Source organism: Neofelis nebulosa, chromosome 15 (assembly GCF_028018385.1).
Source record: "Neofelis nebulosa isolate mNeoNeb1 chromosome 15, mNeoNeb1.pri, whole genome shotgun sequence".
NCBI classification, from domain to species: Eukaryota; Metazoa; Chordata; class Mammalia; order Carnivora; family Felidae; genus Neofelis; species Neofelis nebulosa.
In genome coordinates, this window is record NC_080796.1 from 40,247,120 (window position 1) to 40,255,209 (window position 8,090).

An 8,090-nucleotide genomic window follows, 5' to 3' on the forward strand; every position below is an offset into this window, starting at 1 on the left:
TTGCCCTGATGGCAAGAGTCTGTAGGTGGGCTCCCGGCCCTCCTGCTTGGAGGAGAGGAATGTGGGAGAAGGCGCAGGTTGGGAGGGCAAGCAGCCGCCTCGTGCGTTTCGCTTCTCTCCCAATCCTCCCTCTGGCAAAACCCTTCCAGCCGCAGAGTGCAAAGAGGGCCTCGGGATTTGCAGGCAACGGACAGCTCCCAATCCTGGTGCCCTCCCTTCACTGCTGAGATGACTTTGGAAAAGTTACTTACCTTTTCTGAGGCTCAGCTTCCTTATCTGTCCACAGAGACTAATCACAGCCCTCTTACTGGCTATACGGGCATGACGTTGGCAACATATGCTTAGAGTCTAATACAGCGAGCGCAAGGTTGATCTTCAAATGCACTAGCTGTGATGACTGCTATTCCTATGACCATGCCACGACTATGTCCTTTCATATCCAGAGCTCCCCCCTCGTTGGGGATTCTATGCCTCGCCCAGGTTTGCATGCAGTAAGCTGTGAATGCACACACAAGAGCAATGAAAACATCTCGAGAGGTGCCGATCGCGGCTCCGGGAGTCGCCTGCTCCACGAGCCACAGACGTAACTGCTGCCAGGCTGGCAGGAAGGTGACCCAAGGCTTAGGGCCCTAGAAGGACTCGAGGCCTCCTCAGTCTGCCTGGCGGATGCCTGAACTCCCACCATTACGGACTGCTTTCTTTGATGTATCAGCCACGAGCTCGGTCAGAAAATTCCCCAGAGGAGCGATGTGGTTACGCAGCATTTGCCCCTGCATGTGACTCGGGATGAGGCTAAGACAATGCCATTTTTGTATGCACAATAACCCTCTAGGATTGTGACAAACATCCAAATACCAACAGTATAAATGGACGTTCAGCCTTTTGTTAGGAATATCCTTAGGTCACTTTGACACTTGATAACGGGGTCCCAGAGTGGCGTCACTTCCTTTCGTACCCAGCTCCTTGTTTTGCACCACTGGCTGGCCCACGCACGTGCCCTGAAATGGCCCTGACCGCGAGCTGCTCCTCAGAGCGATAGCATTTTCGGCCGAGCATGTACTTCCTCCCGTGCATGCTGACGTGTCAATGCCAGAAAATGCCCTGCCTGTGTCGCTAGGAGGGTCAGAGATTCCTGTCCCTTCCTCACCCTTCCCTATGTCTTCCCTGCCAGAAACTGAAGAGGAGCTGGATGAGGCCAGAGTAGACGTAAGAGAATCGTTGGAAACAGTCTACCGAACGCAGATGCCCTGAACCCGGCACTTAGAGGACCGAGGGACTTGGAAAAGTCACCAGGAGCTGGCCGCAGGAATTAGCAAGGGAGAGAGGTCAACAACACACTGGTATTTGTTGAGCGCCTGCTGTGTACCCAGAGCGGTGCTGGTTACGAGGTGGGGGTGCAAGTGTGGTTGTCCTGGGATGTGTCGCGAGAGTGCAGTGGAGGAGGGTTTTAAAAGACGATTGAAGAAGAGACTGGAATCATCCCCGACTTCAGGGAACCCTCACAGTAGCAGGGGGAACACGATTTGACCGGCAAGCGAAAGAGCGAGAGAACACGAGTAAACCGAGGCAATGGACGCCATGGCAGGCCACCGGGAACCTGCCCCGAGACGGGCGTCGCCAGAGGGCTTCTTATGAGAAGTGGACCGGCCTGTGGCAGCATGGACCCTCATTAAGGGCCTTTGCAGGTCACTGAAAGCGTAAATAGAATTAAGATGGATAAAGATGGGGGCGGGAGGAAGGGGGCAAGTGTGGAGGACACGAGGATGGGAGGGGTTACTCTGCCCAAGCTCAGAAACATCCTGGCCTCCGACAGATGCAATGAGGTGTCCGGAGCCCTGGATTAGAGGGATTCGCTCCAGAGCCGTGAGGCTCGAGGCGGCTGAGTTCAGAGGTGCCTGGATTCCAAGTGGGGTCAGTGAGACCTGACATATTACATATAGGGTAAAAAAAAAAAAATGTGCCTCATTGTTCAATAACGGTCTATTACATAGGTACTCGGGGTGGAGCACAGTCCTGAGCATGAGGATAAAGGGGATTCAGAATGTCAGCGAACTGGGAGAGCGTACATCGGGTGGGGTGGGTCTTATCTACACAGGAGGCTGGGGAACCCTGCAGGATGCTTCTGAGGCGGAAGACTGGTCCCATCTGGTGACAACAAGGTAAAGAGGAAGAAGAGAGATGGAGTGATGTCCGTTTCCCCAAAGGATGAATCAACAGATGTCAGCGGCACACTGGTGGACTGATTCGCCACAACCATCATTCCCCTGGGCTGAGAAGCAACAACAACAACAACAACAACAACAACAACAACAACAATCCCTAGCTGAAAGGTAGAGGTTCCAAGCCACTGAACTTGTTATTTTATGCTGTGGCTGCTCCCTGTACAACAGCCTCTGGTGCGACCCTGGGAAGCTGAGAGAGGCATTTGGTAGTCCCCACTGGAACCCGAGAAGCAATTCAGAGGCTTAGCGCCCCCGCCCCCGGGGTGGCCATGTGCTGCGGAAGCCCTGCCCATGCATGCCTGGGAGAACAAACAGGGAAAGAATCCAAGATCAAGTTGTCCCTCACCCATACAACCAGCGCTTACGAAGGATCAGCTCTGGGCAAAGCACGAGCAAGCGTATGGACATAAACTCTAAGCATCTAGGTCTCTAGACGCTGTAAGACTTTGGGGGACGTTTCCCCTCATCTGCAAACGCCTTGTGCCTCAGCCACATTTGCATCCCGAATAGCATAAGAGGATTTGGTCTGGGCTTCACGAATGGACGTGCGCGTGAAGGAAGGAATACTTGATGGGGCCACCGAGGGAGGCTGGAGGACTCAGAGACACCTCCTGGAGAAGATGAGATGGGGCAGAGGAGGCCTGAGGTGGACAGGGTGGAGCAGAACCACGCAGTGGAGGGTTGAAGATGAACAGCCTACAGCCTCGGTCTGTCGGGGGCGGGGGGAAGGCGGGGGAGCTGCTGCTGATTCCCTCTCTATGACTCATAGACTCGGCCAATGTGGTCGTCTTACGTGATCTTCTTGACAAGCCCCGGCCCTCTGAATGGTGACAGAGAGATTACTGTTAGCTCTACCGTGGTTTAAACAGGCTTCATTTTGTTAAACATTCCCTGAAGGCAATGCTCCGAATCTGCGGACAATTACTCAGTCTCCCCATCGCCTCCTGCTCTTTTCTAAGACGGTGAGGGGTGTGTGGTGTGCAGAGGGAGGGGTTCACTCAGCTTTGGGGAAGAAGCATTTATATCGTCCTTGAGTCCTCCCATGTCTGGGTGCTCTGCTGGCCTCAATTCTGACACTCTCTCCACTTGGAGACAGCTCGGATTGCACAGGGTGAGGGCTCAGCCCTACAAGATCACCCCTCGCCCCTCACCCTCAGGCACATCCAGGTTGTCTGTCCCCTGTTCTCCTGACCAACTGACTGTAGATTGGCGGTTCTCGTGACCTTCTCAGGTTCTGTTAACTGGCTCCTAGAATGCAGAGAAACACTTGAGTCATAGATCACCAGTGTATCACAAAAGGACACAACTCAGGAACGTCCAGATGGAAGGGAAGAGACGCACAAGGCGTGGTATGTGGGAAGGGCGGGGAACCCCCATGCCCCCTCCAGGTGCACTCCCCCCCCCATCTCCACGTGATCTCCAGTCTGGAAACTCTCCAAACTCCGTCCTTTTGGGGTTTTGTGGAGGCTTCATTACATACCCAGAAAGGATTAAATCATTGCTCGTCGCTGACTGATTCGACCTCCAGCCTCTCTCCCCCTCTCTCCCCTCCCTGGAATTCTGGTGGTGTGTGAGGCGGGTTGGGGGGGGAAGGGGGGGTGGGACTGAACATTCCAACCCTCCAATCACATGGGGCCACCAGCCCCCTTCCTTAGGTGACCCAGAGGCTTTCCCAAAGTCACCTCGTGAACGTAATAAAATACATCTTTATCACTCTTATCACAGGAAATCCCAATGGTTTGAGGAGCTGGGAACCTGAAACCAGGAGGCAGACCAAATACATATCTCTTATTATGAATCACAATATTACGCCCCCTCTCTCCTCTTGTCACAGTGAGCTCCTGGCCGGCTTACTGGATTTCAACTCAGCTGCCTTCCCTCCCACACTGGTGCCGCTGTGGATGGGGTGCTTCTGGGTCCCACCTACCTCACTGGAAGTCAAGGAGGCCCAAGAAAGCTAAGCTGCAAGGGAGAGAGAGAGAGCGTGCACAGGGGAGAGGCAGAGAGAGAAGAGGAGAGAGACGGTTCCCAAGCAGGCTCTGCACTGTCAGTGTGGAGCCTGAGGAAGGGGGGGCGGGGCTCGAACTCAGGAACTAAGAGTCAGATGCTTACGCGACTGAGCCACCCAGGTGCCCCAGCAAGGGAGCGCTTGTGCCTGCCCACACTGCATTACCAAGTCTGTGCTGCTGTGGCTGTGACCGCAGGACAGCCTGGGAGGGCACCTTCCAGAGCAAAGCCCCTACAGGTAAGTGAGCAAAACAATGAGGGCAATTTCATACAACGCTTCCCAGCCAAGGCTTCCCTCTCCTACCTCTCTACCTCTCGCTGCCTTCTTTTTGTCACCATTTCCTGCACCTGCTGCAAAATAACCCTGGTCCCCTGAGCAGAGTCTCATGGCTTGGCTGCCTTGGAACAAGGGGACCATGAGGTGAGTCTCCTGGGGTGCATTCACGCCGGACTAAAAAGGACCCTAAGAAATGTTTAAAAATCACATCCCAAGTCAATAACCCCATTCGTCTGCATGCAAATTCCTGCTTCTGACTCTTTCTCTCTCTTTCTTTGCCTTCTTTATATTAAAAACAAATCCTCATCTTCCCCCGGAGCAGACAGATTCCTTAGACCCCTGGAAAAGTTAAAAAAAAAAAAAAAAAAAAAAAAAAAAAAGAAGAAGAGCTCATTGAGACTCATTATAGGTGTTTCACAAATTTCCATCTTTAAAGGAGCCCCGCACCTTTCTGCAGTTGAAACCCAGACACGGCAAAGTTAAGACACCAGCTCAGGGCTCTGAGTCCCTAGGAACAGAATCAGAATCGGGGGCTGGGTCTTTACATCCAGGTGTCCGGCCCCCACATCCCAGGACATCTCCAGCAGGGACTGCCACCCGGGGGCCCAGGGAAACGAGAGGGGGAGGGGGGAGCAGGGCTGGACCCCAGGCAGAGAAACAGGATGGATTCAGGGAGAGAGAAGGGGGGTTGGTGGAAGGTTTCTAGGCAAGAGGAATGCGGGTTAGAAGCAACGTTTAAGGTGGTTGGCCGGGGAGGGGGCTGCAGGAGGCTGCTTTCCATTACCCCTGCGGGAGACAGCTTTCCTCCTAGTGGGAGCGTTCTGAGCGCTCTCCCCGCCTGGGTACCCTCCGCCAGATCCCCTTCAAAGAGCCACACTGGCAAACCCGCAGGCTTCTCCAAGCCTGGGTCTCGGCCTCACTGGGGGCGCGTGCTGAGACCCTCCTGTCGTCGCGGGATCCCTCCCGTTCCTGCACCCTGGCTGCTCTTCTGCTCCCCCGCCCGCGATGACCCATCCACCGGGTTCCTCACTCGCACTAGAAGCTACGGAGGAGACAAGCACTATATAAATGCTAAACAGACCGGCCGCGCCTGTCCCCGGATAAATAGACCGCCAGCTCCTGCTGTCAATCCTACACCTTTCGTGAACACAGACAGATCTCCCGAGAAGGGGGGAAATGTTGGTGTGGCTTCTCCATTTAATTCTGCGCTTTACCCTCAATCATGACACCAGAATGTTGTGCTTTTCGTTTTGTTTCTCTCTTTTTTTTTTTTTTTGGTATTGATTTCTTTTTCTTGTCTTTCTTTCTTCTTCTTTTTTTTTTTTCTTCCCAGAAAGATTTTATGGTTTCTTATGTTAATTTCCTGGACTCGTATGCAGAAAATGGGATGTTTTTCTTCTGATCGCTCTTCCAAAATAATCATGATAACTATCATATGTGTAGGACTTTCACGTGCGTGATCTCATACAAGTTCATTAGACAGGAGTGAGAGGAAAAGGATTCCGGTCTTGATTCCATCTCCCACCCCCTGTGTGACCTTGGGCACATGACTTGACCTCTCTGAGTCCTGCTTGTTTTATTTGTACAACGGGCACAGGGACAGACCTGTTCTTCCTAGCACAAGGGCTTATGCAAGGAATAAATAGGATAATTTATATGAAAACTTGAGGTAGGTATTGATTTTTAGATGAGAAATTTGAGGCACAGAGAACCTAAGTGGTTTGCTCTGAGGGCTGTAGCTTATAAGCAGCAAAGTCCGTACATAAACCCGGCTCTTCTGACAACGAGTGATCTATCCACAAAGCACAACTCTGAGTGATGGCTGGCACTTGGGCAGATGGACGTAAAAGCCAATATTACAAAACACTCCAATAGTTAGCATTTATGAACACTGACTACGGGCCAGCCACTCTTCCAAGAGCTTTGCTGTATTAACTCATTCAGTCCTTATAAGAACGCTGTAAGTCTATAGTTGGTGTGTTTACTTTATAAAGATTAATTTCTCGAAGGTCACAAAGCTGGATCTGAGCACCGACTGGAAGGCCTGTCCTTAACCGCTAGCCTATCCTGCCTCCGAGCCCACACGTTTACCAACTGGACCTTTAAAAGAAGAGGGAGGAGGAGGGACCGGGTTTCAGGAGCTTGGGGCCACTGACCTCTGTAAACACACTGCCAGGTTTATTTTGGTGGCTTAACGACCAGGCCAGTGGTTCTCAACCTTGAGCATTGCATCAGAGCCTCCTGGAGGGCTCCTTCTCTCTCCCGATTTTCGCTTTCTTGTGCAGGGCTGGGAATTTGAGAATTTGCATTCCTAACAAGTTCCTAGGTGGTGTGGACAGTGCCAATTTGGGTACCACGTTCGGAGCAACCCAGCCCTAGAAAGTAGAAAGTAGAAGATGAGATACCACAGGACAGCCGGATCCCGGGTCCAGCCAGATAAGGACTCGCCTTTCTCTTAGTAAAGAAGACTTGGTCTGGACCCATTCAGCGGGTCTCTAGGAAAATGTTCCCGGCGGTAGAGGGGTAGGGGCTGTCCTCCCTGGGGGTCGGAGCTCCTCCACCAGCTCCTGCCAGGGCTGGCTGAGGGCTGAGGGCTGAGGGCCGAGGGCAATGTGTTCTGCATTATGGATGAGCGCGCTCAAAAGCCCCCGCTGCAGATTAAGTAAACAAACAGCCTCTGCAGCCACAGGAAAGGCTGTGACCAAGCCCCCTAACCCTCCCAGACAGAACCTTTCCTTCAGCTGTTGTTGTTTTGTTCTGCTGCTGCCTTCTCATCGCCTTGTACTGACAATAGCCGTAAATAACCGCAGTGCTGTAGAGAAATCATTTTAACAGCAGAGAGTCAAATAAATACATTAGACCTGACAGCTTAACTACGCGGAGTCCATTCGTATGTGGTGGCCAGCTGCTTCCCGAGACGTGCGCTGCACGGAGCGGCCGCGAGAGGGCGCGCCGAGCTCGCGTTGAGCAAGGCCAGCCGCGGCGTCCCCCCGACCAAGCCCTGCCCTGGCCTGGTGCCCGCGACTCGCGACTGGGCTCTCTCTCGGGTCTCCGCTAAAATAAAGCTTTCAGATTCCAATTAGCGCGGAAAAATCATGCAGACTCCCGCCCGCCCCCCTCACCCTTCCGCAGGGGGAGGATTTTGTTTTCTACTCATGTCAGACTTTAGGGTTAGGGTCGAGGCGTAGGGTGCCGAGATCGGTGGCTCCGGAACTGTGTTGCCCCCAGGGCTGGCAGAGTCACCAGGTCACCCAGCGAGGGGCATCACATCGTCATGCGTGCGTGCCACCCACACGCACCCTAGTCCCATCCGGATGCTTGGGATTTTCTTTTCCCGGCCCTGGCTTTCAGTGGACTTGGCCCCTCGTGGCCCTTCTAAGGCCGCTCCCCTGATTCGCAGGAGGAATGATCTGCCGCTTTCCCTTCCCACGGCGTCCTCGTTTTCAGGCCGCGCATCCTTTCAGGAAGTGCTGAGGGTCAGTGGAAGGCAATGCAGTTTCAGGGTACCATCCTCCTGTGGGCAAAGACATCCATGGAGTCTGCTGGATCCTGCTTCACCAGCAGCCCTCTCTCTGCTTCCCCGT

At 53.3% G+C, this 8,090-nt stretch overlaps 1 long non-coding RNA gene across 1 annotated transcript; it reads left to right on the forward strand.

Moving 5' to 3' along the window:
- The first annotated feature begins 1,058 nt into the window (after positions 1-1,058).
- LOC131496103 (uncharacterized) lies at positions 1,059-3,743 on the forward strand. Its single transcript, XR_009254314.1, has 3 exons — positions 1,059-1,340; positions 1,814-1,911; positions 2,096-3,743. It is a non-coding gene; the product is annotated as an uncharacterized LOC131496103 (long non-coding RNA).
- The last annotated feature ends 4,347 nt before the right edge of the window (positions 3,744-8,090 follow it).